The 16,668-nt window shown below is 51.8% G+C and overlaps 1 protein-coding gene across 1 annotated transcript in view; it reads right to left on the reverse strand.

Annotated features, from left to right (window-relative positions):
- Positions 1–16,668, reverse strand: part of LOC120394480 (gametocyte-specific factor 1-like) — a 63,986-nt gene that overhangs the window by 18,972 nt on the left and 28,346 nt on the right. The window lies entirely within an intron of this gene.

Here is a 16,668-nt window from a genome sequence, read left to right on the forward strand (position 1 = left end):
AAGAAAAGTAGCTGCAATATTTTCATACTAAACTAATGCTGAAAATGTACATAATTTCAATCAGACTCCTAATCTTAATTTTTGGTTAATTTTCTTATGGATTTATTTATTATGGTGGGAAACTGCTATAGGGAAGTACACTTCTCCTATATAGGTCATAAGGATCCTATCTGTCTGAAACTGGCTGCTCTTTCTTTCTTTGATCTGCAGAGTGACTGATGCTTTTCAGACATCAGTTGTGGGTACAGAAGGGTTTCATTGCATCGTCTCTCTTGGCACCAGCTACTGTTCTCCCTTCTTGTTGTATTGATAGTGGGTGTGGGTGTCTCTCCTTTCTTTAAAATCATATATGCTAGGGACAGTCTTGTCCTCTTCTCCTCTCCTGATGTCAGTGTAGATGCAGGCGGTGCAAAATGTACTACAGTCATATAGTATCTCAAATGCAAAGCTACATTTCAATGATCTGAGGTTTGAAGAACAATGTGGAACTAGCTGTTTTATGGGATGTCTCAATTTCATTCCTGTAGTAACATAACTGGTGATAGGAAAGCAGGGAGAGAGAGAGGTGTGTGCTCTGCAAGGCTGCTTGCCACGGGGCCAGTGGGTGTGGGTGGGCTGGGTAGGATCGCGGGAGTCATATCTCAGGGATCTGCCCCGCTACCCAGCACTGCTCCAGCTATGAGCTGTCTCCACTGCCTGGGACCTGTGGGGCCCCACCTGCCTCCCCGGGGGAAGAGCCACCTGGGACTGGTGCAGAGGCTGCGCCAGTCTCAGCCACTCACAGGGAACAGTTGGGGAGGGGGGAGGCTCAGCTGGGTCCTGAGAGAGCCTGGCCCCGGTAGGCTCTGCTCCTGCTCCAGCCTGGCTGCTTCCACCACTCCCAAGAGGCCAGAGTTATCCTGCCCCAGGACCAGTTCTGGCTGCGCTGCCATCTCAGCCTCGCAGCCACAGTCACCTCCCATCAGGGCCGGCTACTGTGGCTGGGGGCTAGGGTTTGGGAGAGTAGGTCTCTAGGGGGTCTGGGTAGGTGCTGGGCACTGGGAGATCTATGTGTTGGGGGCCTGTCAGTGGGGGAGATCTGTGTGTGTGTGGGTGCTGGGAAGTGTGGGGGGTCTGTGCGGGTCACTGCAGTTGTGGTGGTGGGGGGCACTGGACAGTGAGGGGATCTGTAGGGGGGATCTGGGTGGGAAGGTGTGGGGCACTGTGCAGTTGTGGGAGGGCTGTGGGGGGTCTTCAGCTGGGGGCACTGGTCAGTGAGAGGATCTGTGGGGGTTCTGAGTGGGTGGGGGAGTGATCTGGGAGTGCACTGGGCAGGGGGGTTTGTGGGGGTCTCTGGGGGGTGCAGCGCTGGGTGTAGGGAGTCAGAGGGGTACAGGGCAGGGGATTTGTGGGGGTCTCTGGGTGGTGTGGCACTGGGCATAGGGAGCCGGAGGGGTGCTGGGCAGGGGGTTTGTGGGGGTCTCTGGGTGGTGTGGCACTGCGCGTAGGGAGCCAGAGCGGTGGTGTGGCACTGCGCGTAGGGAGCCAGAGGGGTGCTGGGCAGGGGGTAGCATGGTGCAGCATGGGCCCACCCCCAAGGGGAAGAAGCACAATGGCAGTGCAGGGCTGGGCTGGACAGCATGGGTCTGGCAGCTCCTGGTTTGTAAACAGTGCCCTTGTACTGGGCTGGGTGGAGTGGGGCTGTCCCTGCCGTACCATGACTCATCTCCCATTGCCCCCGGCCAGCCCCTCGCTCTGAGGACTCTGCCCCCCTGCCTCATGTCCCCATTTCCCCCATGGGGACCCACAAATATGTTTAGCACCGGGCCCACAACAGGTTAATCCAGCCCTGTTTGGGGTGCAGGCTCTGGGATGGAGTTGGGGGTGCAGGAGGGTTGCAGGCTATGGGGAGTTTGAGTGACGGGTGCAGGCTCTGACCTGGGGCAGGGGATTGGGGTGCAGGAGGGGGTACAGACATGTGGGCTCTGGGAGGGAGTTACCAAATCAGCATGTTGTATAAGAGAAAGGAGCTGCAGGGATTTCATATAGACATAGAAAATGATAGAAGAGACTTTTACATAGTCAAAATGTGAGAGGCAGAGTTTGAGGGAGGGAGGGAGGGAGGGAGGGGGCGTCTGTACAATATTTCCCCACATTCAGTCTCCTGGCTGGAGCAGTAACAGCCCCGCAGCACTTATATAAGATAGAGGAGCTGCGCTGTCTACGCTTTGACAGTGTAGGAATCGGGCTGCCTGTGCCTTTAAGACCCAGCCCCAGGAACCCGCCCCCTGCTCCAGGGCTGACACGGGGCACAACTGAAAACAGCCTGTGCCCCCCCCCAGCCCCGACACCCCCAGATCTGCGAGCCCAGCAGGTGGCTCATCCCGAGGGGCCACTGTTCCCCCCCCACCCCCTCCCTAAACGGGGGTTTTGTCCCCGCACAGGGTCTGGCAGCGTCTCCCCCCCTGGGCTTAACCGCGGCTCCCACCCCACCCCGATTTTTCCCCTTCAGCCTCTCTCCTGCCGCTGCCTACAGCAGCTTGAACCCTTCTGGCCAGTAAATTTGTGTCCCCCGCTCAGACCCTCGCAGCTCCCCCGCTGCGATTTGCCCCCTTGAGCATTTTAAACGCCCCCAAAGAGCAGGCAGCAAATCGTGAGTAGAAGTGAGGGCAGAGAGAGGGCAGTGGCGACAGCGGAGGTTACTGGGCATGCTCAGTTCGGCTGCGCATGCTCAGTGCAGCCAAAGTAGCAAATCGGGATAGGTTCATGTTTCTGATGGTACACCGGCCGGGGCGTTCGCTCCCCGGAGCTGGCTCGGCTCCTGCAGGCGCTCGGGGGGGCAGAGCCGGGGGGGGGGGTCAGGGAGGGCAGCAGCTCTGGGACTCGCAGCCCCCCGCCCCCCCCCGGGAGCAGAGCTGGGGCGAGGAGGGGCCGGTGGTGCAGAGTCACTTTCCCGCCCGGCCCCGGCCCTTCCCCCGGGTCTCGCCCCACCTGCAGGCTCCGGCTCAGGGGCTGGGGGCGGCAGAGCCCGGGGCTGCCCCCGCAGAGAGTCCCCCCGGCTGGGCGCAGAGCGGCGCTAGGGAAGGGCTCTCCCCGCACCCACCCCGCTGGGGAGCAGCAGCGGCTCAGCCCGGGCTCCCGGCTCACAATGGAGGCAGGGGCTGTAACGACAGAAACACTCACCGCTCCAGGGTCGCTACTTTGGCTGCACTGAGCATGCGCACCCGAACTGAGCATGCCCAGTAACCTGCGCTGTCGCCGCTGCCCTCTCGCTGCCCTCACTTCTACTGGCGATTTGCTGCCTCCTCTTTGGGGTGGTTTAAAAGGCTCAAGGGGCAAATCGCAGCGGGGGCTGCCAGGGTCTGAGCGGGGGCAGAAATTTACTGGCCGGGGTCAAGCTGCTGCAGGTAGCGGCAGGAGAGAGGCTGAAGGGGAAAAATCGGGGCTGGGAGCCGCTGCGAGACCCTGTGCGGGGCCAAAACCCCCGTTTAGGGAGGGGGAGGGGGGAACAGGGGCCTCGGTATGAGCCACCTGCTGCGCTCCCAAATCTGGGGTGTCGGGGCTGGGGGCACAGGCTGGTGACCTACCCTGCCACTGCCCACCCGCCGCCTCAGCCCCCCCCCCCCCCCCCCTTGCCGGCGCACCCCCCCCGGCCGCCCAGTGAGCCCACGCGGCCCCCAGTTGTGCCGACCAGCACAAGACCCACCACCCACCCCGCAGCGAAGGCGGCAAGGGAGACTTGACACAGGGATTCCTCTCCCAGCTCTCCAGCGCCATCTGCTGCCCCGCAGCCTGGGTTGTTTTACAGAGGCCCTGGCTTAAGTATTTATTCTCAAGCTGAAAGTTTTTTGATTAAACACAAGAACAAAATCAAAACAAGTGTTTATATTGAAACAGATTCAGCAAAACAACCGGAATTAAAACTTATTGCAGCCTTTTTTGGAGGCAAAATGTTTTTGATTCTCTTATTTTGATGACCATCCTTTCTTTGAGGAAAAGGAAAGGGGGCATTTCACCTTTAGCCCTGCCGTGTGCCGAGTATTCGTTGTTCCCGGTTTTAAGCCAGACAGACCCACGGTGGGGGAGAGAAAGGACAGACATGTGGGGGAAATACAGCGTTTGTTGCTGTTCTTGGACCACAGGACGGCAGGCTGCTTTAGGCTGGCAGGTCGGCCACAACACCTGGTCTGGTCTCAGGCTCACATCCTGTCAGGGACACCATCTGGCTGGGTCTGTTCTCCTCAGACAGGACTGGGTGGTCTCGTCTCGCTGTGGTGATGCGCGCAGTGCAGCTGATTTCAGGAGTCGCGGAAAAGCCAAGGGAGCGGGAGAGAGGACCGGCGGGAAGAAATACTGGGGCAGACAGTAACCCAAAGGGGATGCAAGGTTCTTACACGTCCCTGCAGCGCTGCCCATCGGCTGTCCCCACTGCTGGGCTGGGGATTGGGTGCCAGGAGGGTTTTCAGGAGTCTCACAACTGAAAAACAAAGTTCCTTGAACAAGAACAAGGTCTGCTGGCCGGGAAGGAAGTCCTCTGGTCTGGTCGGCTCCCTCTGCCCTGGGGGTGAGCAGGATGAGACGACGCGAGCTGGACAAGATGAGCTGGGATGCTGGGATCCAGGTGAGAGCTGGACTGGGATTTTTTTTTTGCCTTCTCTTTTTAAGAACCCCACAAGGGAGGCCACGGGGGGCACAGTTCCTCTGCTCAGTATTTTGTCCACCACTTAACCCTAATACTCACACCACCGATTTTGGCCCATTACTTTCTGGCCCCATCGCTTGCTTGTTAAGTCCGACTTCAGCCCAGTTCTTGAGTTGCCCCAGCCGGCCGTGCTTTGCTTGCACTGACTCAGCCTCCCGCGTCTGTTTGCCCTGGTTCATCACATTGATTGACCCCACTTGCCTTCTGTTTCCATGGTTCATCTCCAAACAGGCAACGAACCACAGGTTCTTGTGCCATCAGAGCAGCAGCCCTCGGAGACAGGACAGAGCCTTGAACCCTTCCTCTCCTCCCGGCCAGCCAGGCCCCCTCCCCTTGAGCAATATGGGAAGGGCAGGGAGGTCATGACCCCTCAGCTAAGAGCCCTGCACTAGCTGCAGCAGAGCAGCAGGCAGACCCCAGCCCTTCTGGGCTCCCTTCGCTGCTTTCACTGCAGGCTCCCTGCCCGCAGGGCCCTGGGAGGGTGTTGGGATCATGAGCCCTCACATCGCTCAGAAGGAAACTGAGGCGCACGTCCTTGGAGCTGGTCAGCTGAGGCTCTTGTGTCTGCACAGGGGCCGACGAGTCGAACAGGCCCAGAGCTGGCCCTGCAGGAAGCCACCCTGTGCCCCATGGCAGAGGGGCCACTTGGTGTGGCCTGTCTCCTCCTGTGTGTTCTGGTGCCATCCTGAGCTCCCTCAGGAGCCGGAATCCCTCCCCCATAAGCGGTGTGCAGGGCTGCATAGAAATTCATGCTCCTCTGGCCCAGTCCTTCCCTGCCCCATTTCCCCGCTTCCTGCCCATCCTTCACCACCCCCGTTCGCCCCTTGCCTCCATCTGGTCCCATCTCGCAGGGCCGCCCAGAGGATTCAGGGGGCCTGGGGTCTTAGGTAGCAGGGGGCCCCGCTTCGGCAGTAATTCGACAGTGGGGGTCCTTTGGCCCCAGGGCGGAAGGACCCCCCCACCGAAGACCCGATGCGGAGGAAGCTCCGGGCCCCCGGAGCGAGTGAAGGACCCTCTCCAAGGGGCCCAAAAAACTCTCATGGGGCCCCTCAGTCTGGGGCAAATTGCCCCACTTGCCCTCCCTTTGGGCGGCCCTGCCATCCGGGCCTTCCCTGCCCTGTTTCCTCCTCTGGTCACATCCCGTTCTACCCTGCCCCCGTTCACCCCTCTGGTCCCACCCCATCCTTCACCACCCCTGTTCCCTCCTCGCCCCCTCTGGCCCCATCCCATCCCATCCCATCCCATCCTTCACTGCCCCCGTTCCTGCCTCCTCGCTCTGTGTCCCGTCCCCCCCGCGCCCCCCCCCGCCCCTCCTACCACCCGGGCCCCGTCCCAGCCTTCCCCACCCCCATCTCCTCCCTGTGCCCCATCCTGTCCTGCCCTGCTACCCTCCCCGCCTTCCTCCTCTAGCCCCATCCTATCCTATCCTTCCCCATTCCCCCCTCGCTCTTCTGGCCCTGTCCCATCCTGTCCTTCACTGCCCCCATTCACCCCTCCGGCCCCATTCCATCCTTCCCTGCCCTGCCCCAGCCCCACCTTCCCCCAGCCCCATCCCATCCTTCCCTGCCCCATCCCCACCTCTCTTCTGCGCCCCATTCCATCTTTCCCTGCCCCCATCCCTGCCTTCCCCCTCGGTGTCCCATCCCGTCCTTCTCTGCCCATCACTGCCTCCTCCCCCTGCGCCCCATCCTGTCCTTCCCTACCCTCGTCCCTGCCGCCCCCCTCTGCACCCCATCCCATCCTTGCCTGCCTCGGTCCCCAGCTTCGCCTCTCCCCTCCGTGCCCTGTCCCGTCCTTCCCTGCCCCCACCTGCCCCCTCTGTGCCCTATCCTATCCTTCCCTGCCCCCACCTCCTCCCCCATTTTCCTGACATCTCCATTGGCCCAGACACCAGGAGCAGAAGGGACAGCTCTTCTGTCCGTCCCGTCCCCCCGCGTTGTGGGTTACAGGCACAAGGCCTGCCAGCTGGTGCTCCCGGATCAAGGGAAGAAGCAGCCGCTACATGAACTACGCCGCCATCCTCCTGATCTCCAGAAAGGCTCAGCCGGCGCAGGGCCCTGCTGCTTGGCAGAAGAGGGTGCGGGCTTGTCTACACCCCCCCGAGCACTGCAAGTTTCAGCACTGGAACATGCCAGTGTAGACAGTGCATCAGCGCTGGGAGCGACGCCCCTCGGGGAGGTGGGTTTTTTAGAGCGATCACACAAGCCACGTTAAAGCGCTAGCGCAGGGCTGGTGTTAAAGGGGTGGGGTGGAACAGGCTGCGCAGGGCCTGAGGCCGAGGAGCCAGGCCATTTCCTCAGGAGCCGGGGGTGCTTTGCCCTGAGGGAGGCTGCTGCGCAGGGGCACACAGATCCCAGCTCCCCCTTGTGCCCACAGGGTGGGCTGCGCTCTGCCATGGCTGGGGAGGGCTCGCTGGTGTGAGGGGTGGGCTCAAACCCTCCCTGCAGAGGTCACTCCCGTCCCCTCTCCCATGATGCCACAGGGCCAGGCCTACCAGGGCAGCATCTTGAGAGGTAATTGCCACCTTGTCGCCCTCCCAAGCCAAAGCCAATGGGGAGTCCCCCAGGGACCCAGAAACAAACCAGGCACTTTAAAGCTCATCCCTCCATGCCCCAAACTAGTGACCCCAGCCAGCCACCCCACCTTAGAATCCAACCTTGGCTCAGCTCATGGGCCAACATCCACCCCAGGGCTCAACTCTGTCCCCCCACCCACACACACCCTGCTGGCTCCTTGTATCTGCAGTAACAGGACAAGGCCTCTGGCTTGGCCTCCGGCCATCAGCTGCAGCTTATCTCAGGAACAGGCCTGCCCTAGCGCTCACTGATTATGGATAAATGCCAAATTAAGTTGGGTTGATGCTTTATTTTTGCAATTAAAGAAGTATACCTGCCAGCCTCCCTGCACCTGCAGGGCTGTGTGGGGATTATTCACTCCACCATGGAACCGGAGTGGCTAAATGCTTTTATCCTCTCAGGCTGAAACACAAACACAGAGGCTGAGAAAAGCAAGTCTGCAAAGAACCCAATTTAAACAAGTCTGGAAGCAAAGCCCAGAAGGAGATTGCACAGCCAAAGCCTCAATTGCAGCCTTCCAGACACAAAGCGCCTCGGAAAGAAAGAAAAGCAACTCTCGGCCCCGCGGGGAGCCTGCCGCGTGTGAGGAGCGAATGTGAGGGCTGCGAACGTTGCCTGCCCTGCAAAGCGCCCAGCGTTGACATTCTGAAATAAGGTTTCCATCAGGCGGTCTGTATTTCATGGCCAACATGAAATAGACAACACACAATTTGCTGAAGGTATTGACAGAAATATGCCGCTTCTTAAGGTGCCATAAAGGGGTCAACAGCATTTGAGATGCTTCTCCAGCCTGGTGGGAAGGATGCTCAGCTTCCAGGCTGCTCTAAGTGCTCCGCACATAAAGAAAGGGGATTTCACACTCCTGTCTGACAAGCACAGCTGCAGGCCTTGGAACCGTCTGTGCTTTCAAAAATTTAGTCACAGGCAATAAAGATAAACAAGGAGTCACTTGCATTGTGAGAACCCCAGGACTGCAGGGACCTGGGAGGGGTTATTTAAACGTTTATTTTCCCCTCTCCCCAAATCAGACATTTTTACCTGGATTAATTCTAGCAGGTGCTTGAAGTGCTTGTTTCCCTTTGCAGTACCCAAAACACAATTTTGAGACTATTTTAGACTGACAGCTAAAAAACATGATCAAAGCAAAGGCAGCAGAGCTAATGCACTGCAGCACCAGGGAACTGAATGCTTTCTTAAAGAACTTTCCCAAACCAGAATCATTCCAGAGCCCATTCAAACTGTGAGCTCTCGCTTCAGCTCAAGTTTGAAGTGCACAGCACTAACCACCAACAGAACAAACCCATCCCAACGTAAAAGTTCTCTGCTTCTGAAAGCCAAACTCGTGTGACATGCACGGCTGACTCATAACCCTGGGTCCTGCAAACATGTATTTAACGCTATGTGCAGAGTCCCATTCAATGGGACCACACGTGCCTACAGAAAAGCACGTTTAGATAAGCCTTTGCACAACCAGATTTAAGTCACCTTCTTCGTTAGCTCTGGGCCAGAGCTGGTTGCCGGTACAGATTGCCATCGCTCCAGTGTAGAGCTCTGACAGTTTCCCCTAGCTGATGATGTCCTTCTGTTTTAAATTTTGCATCACAGGCTTCAAAATTATGCAGAATTTTTCTTTCATTCGTGAAAGATTTTAGCAATAGCTTCCAAAAGAGAAGTGTTCAAGGAACAGTATTTTGGACCACCACAATCTGTTTACATTAAACTCAAGTTTCTCATTCACCTTTGAAAATGGGATTTAGGTCTTGACTATCAGGGGAATGCCATGAAGCTGACTGATACCATGTTTTACAGACTTCCAAGGCTGGAGATAGGTTAGTCATTGTGATTGGTATTTTGTTTACACGTAAGGTCAGTGTCAATGTTATGCTTTACCATAAGTTATACACACTGATGAAGATAGTGTAGCTATTGCACTTCAGACTCAAAATTAGGTTAATTAGAACTGGTAATTTGGTTTGGGTGAAGGCGGGGGTGGTTTTGTGACAATAAATTAGGAGTCTTGCTATTTTACCAGACAATGGAATTTACGTTTAAATCTTAATTTTGTATTTCCTAATACTGTATGCTTTGGAAACTGAGAAATGAGCGATGGGCATGACTGGAACTCAGGTCAATGCAGCTGTTTAGGACTAGTGATGCCAGCGGTGTAACCCGCCTGCAGGGGCACTCTTCTTCCAGTAGAAGAGTGGCTTAGTGGGGGTGGTTTAGCTTAAATCCCTTCTCAATTGATATAAACCAAACCAACAAAGGCCTTTTGGATACTGAACTCAATGTCCATGAGCCTCAGACCCATGCAGCTCAAATGGTTAAAATTCAGACTTTCACTTAAACCAAAAAATCTTTTCCCACACCGACAAGGCCAAAGGCTCTTAAGTAATTTAAGCATTGGAAATGTTACCTATAGCCTAAAACCTATTTGTGTTGTTCTAGGTTGCCACTACTGGGGGCTCATTTTCCTGTTGCTAGTCTGGATCAATTACCTCCTTAAATCAGATTTTATTCTCCAATGCACAGCCTTGTTAAAGGCACACACAGCTCAGTCACACCAATCTCACTACAATCTAGAATTCACCACTCGGTGCTGGAGGTAATGTAATCTACCATTCTGAGATGATGGAATTCTTCAGAGCAGACGGGGCTGCTTACAGGATTAGAGAGAGAGAGAGAGATGCTATAAAGAGGTTCTCTCTCTCTTCATTTTTGTGTGGGAATACAAAGGAAAAGGAAATAAAATGGCCTGCTAAAGTGGTGTAAGAGGACAAGGCAGTCTGAGGCCTGGTCTACACTAGGCGTTTAAATCGGTTTTAGGAGCTTAAAACCGATTTAACGCCAAAACCGTCCACACTAGGAGGCACCTTATATCGATTTTAATGGCTCTTTAAACCGGTTTCTGTACTCCTCCCTAACGAGAGGAGTAACGCCAGTATCGGTATTAACATATCGGATTAGGGTTAGTGTGGACGCTGATCGACGGTATTGGCCTCCGGGAGCTATCCCACAGTGCACCACTGACCGCTCTGGACCGCAATCTGAACTCGGATGCAGTGGTCAGGTAAACAGGAAAAGCCCCGCGAACTTTTGAATATTTCCTGTTTGCCCAGCGTGGAGCTCCGATCAGCACGGGTGGCGATGCAGTCCGAAATCAAACTAAAAAAAGAGCTCCCGCATGGACCATGCGGATGTGATCGCTGTAAGGGCAGGCAAATCCGTTCTATCAGCGCTCCGTTACAGAAGATGAAATTCAGAATCCTTTTTTAAAAATCTCCAGACAGACGCCATAGCAGGGACTCAGCGCACTGCAGCGTGACAAGTGTAACGGAAAGCCAAAGAATCAAATGGACGCTCATGGACTGGAGGACTGAAGCTATCCCACAGTTCCTGCAGCCTCTGAAAATTATTTGCATTCTTGGCTGAGCTCCAAATGCTTCTAGGGTCAAACACAGTGTCCGCGGGTCATGGCATAGCTTGGCAATCTACTCACCCACCCCCCACCCACCCCCAGAAGCGAAAGGTAAAACAATCCTCTGACTCTTTTACATGTCACCCTATCTTTACTGAATGCTGCAGAGAGACGCGATAGTGCAGCAGTCAACACCAACATCCTTGCTCCCCCCCCCCGCCATGGGCGGCTGATGGTACAATATGATGGAAATCCATCCTCATCATCAGCATCAGCTGATCATGCAAAAAGCTGGAAATCCATCCTCATGATCAGCTTCAGCTGATGGGACAAAAGGACTGGTAACCGTCCTCGTCATCAGCCTATTGGCCCTAATTTTTTCTGGTGGATGGATGGTGCAATATGGCTGGTAACCATCCTCATCATAGCAACAGGGGGCTGAGCTCCATCAGCCCCCACCCTTCATGTGTAAAGAAAAGATTCAGTTGCCCCTGGACTAGCAGTGGGATGCTGGGCTTCTCTCCTACACACTGCTTAATGTCCTGTCTGGACTATCATAGCAGCTGGAGGCTGCCTTCCACTCATTTCTCACTAACAAGTCAGTGTGTCTTATTCCTGCATTCTTTATTAATTCATCACACAAGTGGGGGGACAATGCTACGGTAGCCAAGAAAGGCTGGGGGAAGAACGGAATCAACAGGTGGGGTTGTTACAGGAGCACCCCCTGTGAATAGCATACAGATAATTTCTGCGGGCTCTGACACAGAGCAGGTGGTTCTCTAGCACACTTGCCTATATTAGGCAGCACAGATTCTATTTTTAGATACCAAAAAGGAGGGATTGACTCAGGGAGTCATTCCCAATTATTGCTTTTGCGCCCCTGGCTGATCGGCCAGGGGCACTTATGACAGCAGCCAATGGTACAAAAGCGATGGAAGGTGCAATATGGCTAGCAACCACTCTTGGCTTTTGCACCCCTGGCTGATTGACCAGGGGCACTAGCAGCAAATGGTACAAAAGGACTGGTAGCCATGATCATCCTCAGTTCCAATTTATGGAAGGGTTTGGATGGTGCAATATGGCTAGTAACCATCTCTGCTGTCATGCAAAAGCAAAAGCATGCTTCTGTGTAGCGCTGCTGAATCGCCTCTGTGAGCGGCATCTAGTACACATACGGTGAGAGTCACAAACGGCAAAACAAGCTCCATGGTTGCCATGCTATGGCATCTGCCAGGGCAATCCAGGGAAAAAAGGCGTCTGCCGTTGCTTTCCCAGACGAAGGAGTGACTGACGACATTTACCCAGAACCACCGCGACAATGATTTTTGCCCCATCAGGCACTGGGATCTCAACCGGAAGTTCCAAGGGGCGGGAGGCTGCGGGAACTATGGGATAGCTAGGGAATAGCTACCCACAGTGCAACGCTCCAGAAATCGACGCTAGCCTCGGACCATGGACGCACACCACCGATTTAATGTGTTTAGTGTGGCCGCGCGCACTCGATTTTATAAAATCTGTTTTACAAAACCGGTTTATGCAAATTCGGAATAGTCCCGTAGTGTAGACGTACCCTGAGCAACCCAAAACAGGTTTTATTGAAATACAAACAAAATTACAGCCAGGGACAGCTTTTAGGAACAGCATTTTCAAAACATGGGAAACAAAACAAAAACTCCTCGGTAATCTTGAAAATCTGGTACCAAGTTGTGGGAACCCCATTTTCAGAACTGCACCTAACTAGTGCAGGAATGGTGGCCCAAGTACCAATTTCCCATCCATGCACCTCTGCATTAAAAAAAAAAAAAAAGCAGAGGACTGCCAACAATGCATTCTCTACTCCCTAGACACATGCACCAAACAGGTTTTATTGTGAAATTGGTACAATATCCTGGGCTGGCTGGCTGGCTTTTTAAATGTGGGAGGTGATTAAGTATCTGGTTATACCCAACAGGTTTGGTTAAAAAGGAGTCCAAAAGAGGAGTGTTTTGAAGGCAAAACGCAAACTTCACTGCTGCTCTAAGTACATCCACTTAATGGGGCATTTTTAAAGTATAGTACTGGCTTGAAAAATCGAGGATATTAGACAGTTCCCTTTACTCTGACCTGCTACTTAGGTGCATTTGTTTGTTATCTTTCTGCTTACTTTACTGACCAAACTACTTCTGTTAGCACTGCAAAGCCAGCACAGCTGAGAGTGAGAGCTGGCTTGTGTACAGCCAGATTAGTCAAACTGAGTTCCAGGTGCAGAATTTCTAATTCTTGGCAATGCACAAGCCAGAGTGACTTTCAGATTCTTACTTGGATTCTAAGCTCTTTGGGGAAGGGACTGTCTTTTTGTTCTGTTTGTACAGCCCTTAGCACCATGAGATCCTGGTTGTAACAATATAAATAATATCACCATGAATTTGCAGGCCTAACAGCTGGGGAAACCACATTTCTTAGGAATTAATCACATCTCTCTCAGCTCCCCTCCCCCATAGCATAGTGTATTATGATTTTCAGATTTTTCTTAAATCAGACTATTACAACCAGACTGTTAGACATTATGCTTTTGAAACGTATTCATCACTCAACACTTCAGAGTTACAGTTACATGAATCCTGACCTGCTAGCTCAAAATACAGTGATAAAAATAAAGGGTGTGAAAACTACAGAAATAAGCTTCACACCAAGCCCCCATTTATGTGGAGTGTATTTTGCACTGCAAATAACTGCGCCCACGATGCTGCATCCTCAGTTCATTCATGCTTTTGCCTGGCAATTTACAGCTGGTATCAAGTAACGGGTGTACTTCAATGGGGATCTCCTGCAAAGTGCAGGCCTGCTTTTTTTAAAACTGGCAAATTCCTACTCAAAGCGTAAACCCTAATAATGCTATTTTGAGCTTCTCTATCACCTTTCATCTGATGCTTCATAAGTTACATGTTGATCTTCTCAGATAGTTAGTAATACTTAGCTTGCAGGGTGAGTATTACTGTCCTTCCATTCTATAGATGGTGAAACTGAGGCACGGAGAGCTTAAGTAACTTGGCCAAGATCAAGGAGACAGTCTCTGTAGCTGGTGGGGCTCACACTGGGAACAGATGCCCACATCACAGAAACTGTCAGATACTCAGAAGTAAAAGACCATAATCCCCCCATATGTTTAAACTAATGGCCACTTGAAAGAGAGCAAGATATTGCAAGAGAATTCCTTTGAAGCCTCAGGCATCCCCAGAACAGGACAGCTTTATGGCCAGGACGTCACAGCTACAGTTTGACAAGGGGACCAAAACAAACGCTCAATGGGTCACACTTCCTTCCAGTTAGTGCTTGTTGCTGTCTAAGGGTAAAAGATTTTCAAGTAAGTACGGGGCGAGTACATGAAACTCCCTCCATAAGATCCAAATGGCATGGAATACAATGAGGCGGTTTAATAATAGTTACCCTGAACTCCATGCTTTGGGGATCGGGCTATTAGGCCACTGGGCAACTGAATCAGTTTTTAAAAGAACAAAACCTTGTGAAGAGTCATATGTGGCAGAGTTCATAAGAACATAAGAGCTGCCATATTAGGTCAGATCACGTTCCATCTCGCCCAGTATCCTGTCTCCATTGGTGGCCCCTACCAGACCTTCAAGGGGAATAAACAGAACAGAGCAATTATGGAGTGATCCACCCCTCTCTTCCACGCCCAGCTTCTAGCAGTCACAGGTTTAGAGTCACCTAAAGCAAGGGAGTAACATCTTGGCTAATAGCTATTGATGGATCTATCCTCCATGAACGTATCCAATTCTTGCTTAAACCCAGTTACACTTTTGGTCACCACAACACCCCAAGTCAATGAGTTCCACAGGTTAGTTGTGCACTGTGTGAAAAAGTACCTCCTTCCGTTTGTATGAAACCTGCTGCCTATTAGTTTTATCAGGTGACCCCCTGGTTTTTGTATTGCGTGAAACGGGAAATAATGCTTCTCTATTCACTTTTTCTACAACAGTCATGATTTTATAGGCCTCTATCATAACCCCCTTAGTCATCTTTTTAGTCTCTCCTTGTATGGAAGCCATTCCAGACCCTTGATCATTTTTGCTTCTCTTTTCTGAACCTTTTCCAGTTCCCACAACCTGACATCAGTTTCAGAGACCCCCATCCCCTCCACTGGCATGATGTGTAGCTGACAGGAAAGCAGGACAGCCATGCAGCAAAGGGCTGAGCTGGGGCATTCACAGTAGGGCATGGAGCTGAAGCCCAGGATCAGACTCTGGGAGGGGTAACAGCCATTTCAGCACATCAGGGATGGACTCAGAGGACTGAGAAAAATGCCAAGTCTTGAGCCCACATTCCCCAACAATGACAATAGACTCGTCCATAGACACTGCTGTGCACAGACCCAGGCTTGTATATAGGGGAAATTTTCCAACATTTACTCCAGGAGGAATTTTGAGCCACAACACAATGCAGAAATTTATTTCCTCCCCCTCACACACACACCCCCTCCCAGCAGAATTAGCCAGCAGCTCTGCAGCACTGTCAGTAGCAGATGCGGGAGCAACCAGAGCCTGGCTCTCCAACTTGCAAATACATGACACTGCCAGGGAGAGGGGGCGCTGGACTGCTCCATGCAGGTGCAGTTCCCAGCATGTCCTGAAAGAAGGAAGTGGCATGCAGGAAACTCTGTACAAGCCTGGGACCCAGTATCAGGCTGCTTCTCCCTCTCAGTGGCAGAGCCAGGTTCTATCATCAGGGGGAGCGAACACATTAAAAAAAAAAGACACCACCCGACATATCAAATTACTAATTACATACTTTTAAATTTGGTATGCATATTTTGTACTTAAAATAAAAACACAAGAATGATCCAGGCAACAGAAGTGTTTGCACAGATTATACTTAGATATACTTTAGATTCTAGAAAGTAAATGACAATACAGTAGTTTATAATTGGCCGGTATTTTTTTTAAACCTGTGATATTTTTTCAAGTTACTAATTTCATTTTAAAAATCAATGAAATGCACTTTATTTATAATAGATTATAATACTAAAGTCACCAAAAAGGCATGACAAATACAAGAATGAGAATTGGTGAGCAAAGATCTCATAGCTCTTCGGGGTTGGACAAAGCAGTAATTTCCCCTAAAGTAGCTTTATTCGGGGCGGGGGGGGGGGGGGTTAAACAAAAGACATCTCTACGACACAGGTTGGCAGTCTAACATTTTTGAAACACTGAGTACTCAAAGTTAGGGTTTTTAACCAACTTAAGCTGTGTGTACACACACACACACACAAAACAAAAGAAAAACCTTCCTGCTTTCCTATCACCAGTTCTGTTATTACAGGAATGAAATCTAGACATCCCATAAAATAGCTAGTTCCACATTGTTCTTCAAACCTCAGATCAGTGAAATGCAGCTTTGCATTTGAGATACTATATGACTTGAGTACATTTTGCACTGCCTGCATCTACAATGACATCAGGAGAGAAGAGGACATGACTGTCCCTAGCAAATATGATTTAAAAAAAAAAAAAAAAGGCGAGACACACTCACTCACTATCAATGCAACAAGAAGGGAGAACAGTAGCAGGGGCCAAGAGATAAAATGCAATGAAACCTTCCTGTACCCATAACTGATATCTGAAAAGCATCAGTCACTCGGCAGATCAAAAAGAGAGAGCAGCCAGTATTCAGCCAGATAGGATCCTTATGACCTATATAGGAGAAGTGCACTCTCAAGTAAACTGTAGCAGTTTCCCCAACAGAGTTTTCTTATGGATTTATTTATTAAGGAAAAATTAAGATTAGGAGTCTGATTTAAATTATGTAAATTCAGTTTGAGTTAACTGTGGAACTATTGCAGCTACTTTTATTTTACTCCTGCCTTCATAAAAAGCTACCGAGTTATAACAGAGAATTACAAAGACTAAAGTACATGCTTCAATATAATTAGGAGGACCACCCAAGATGAAAACTATACCATGGAAGAGTCCTACAACCAGGTATTTGAGGCCAATGCC

This window comes from Mauremys reevesii, unplaced genomic scaffold, assembly GCF_016161935.1.
Source record: "Mauremys reevesii isolate NIE-2019 unplaced genomic scaffold, ASM1616193v1 Contig60, whole genome shotgun sequence".
Lineage (NCBI taxonomy): Eukaryota > Metazoa > Chordata > Testudines > Geoemydidae > Mauremys > Mauremys reevesii.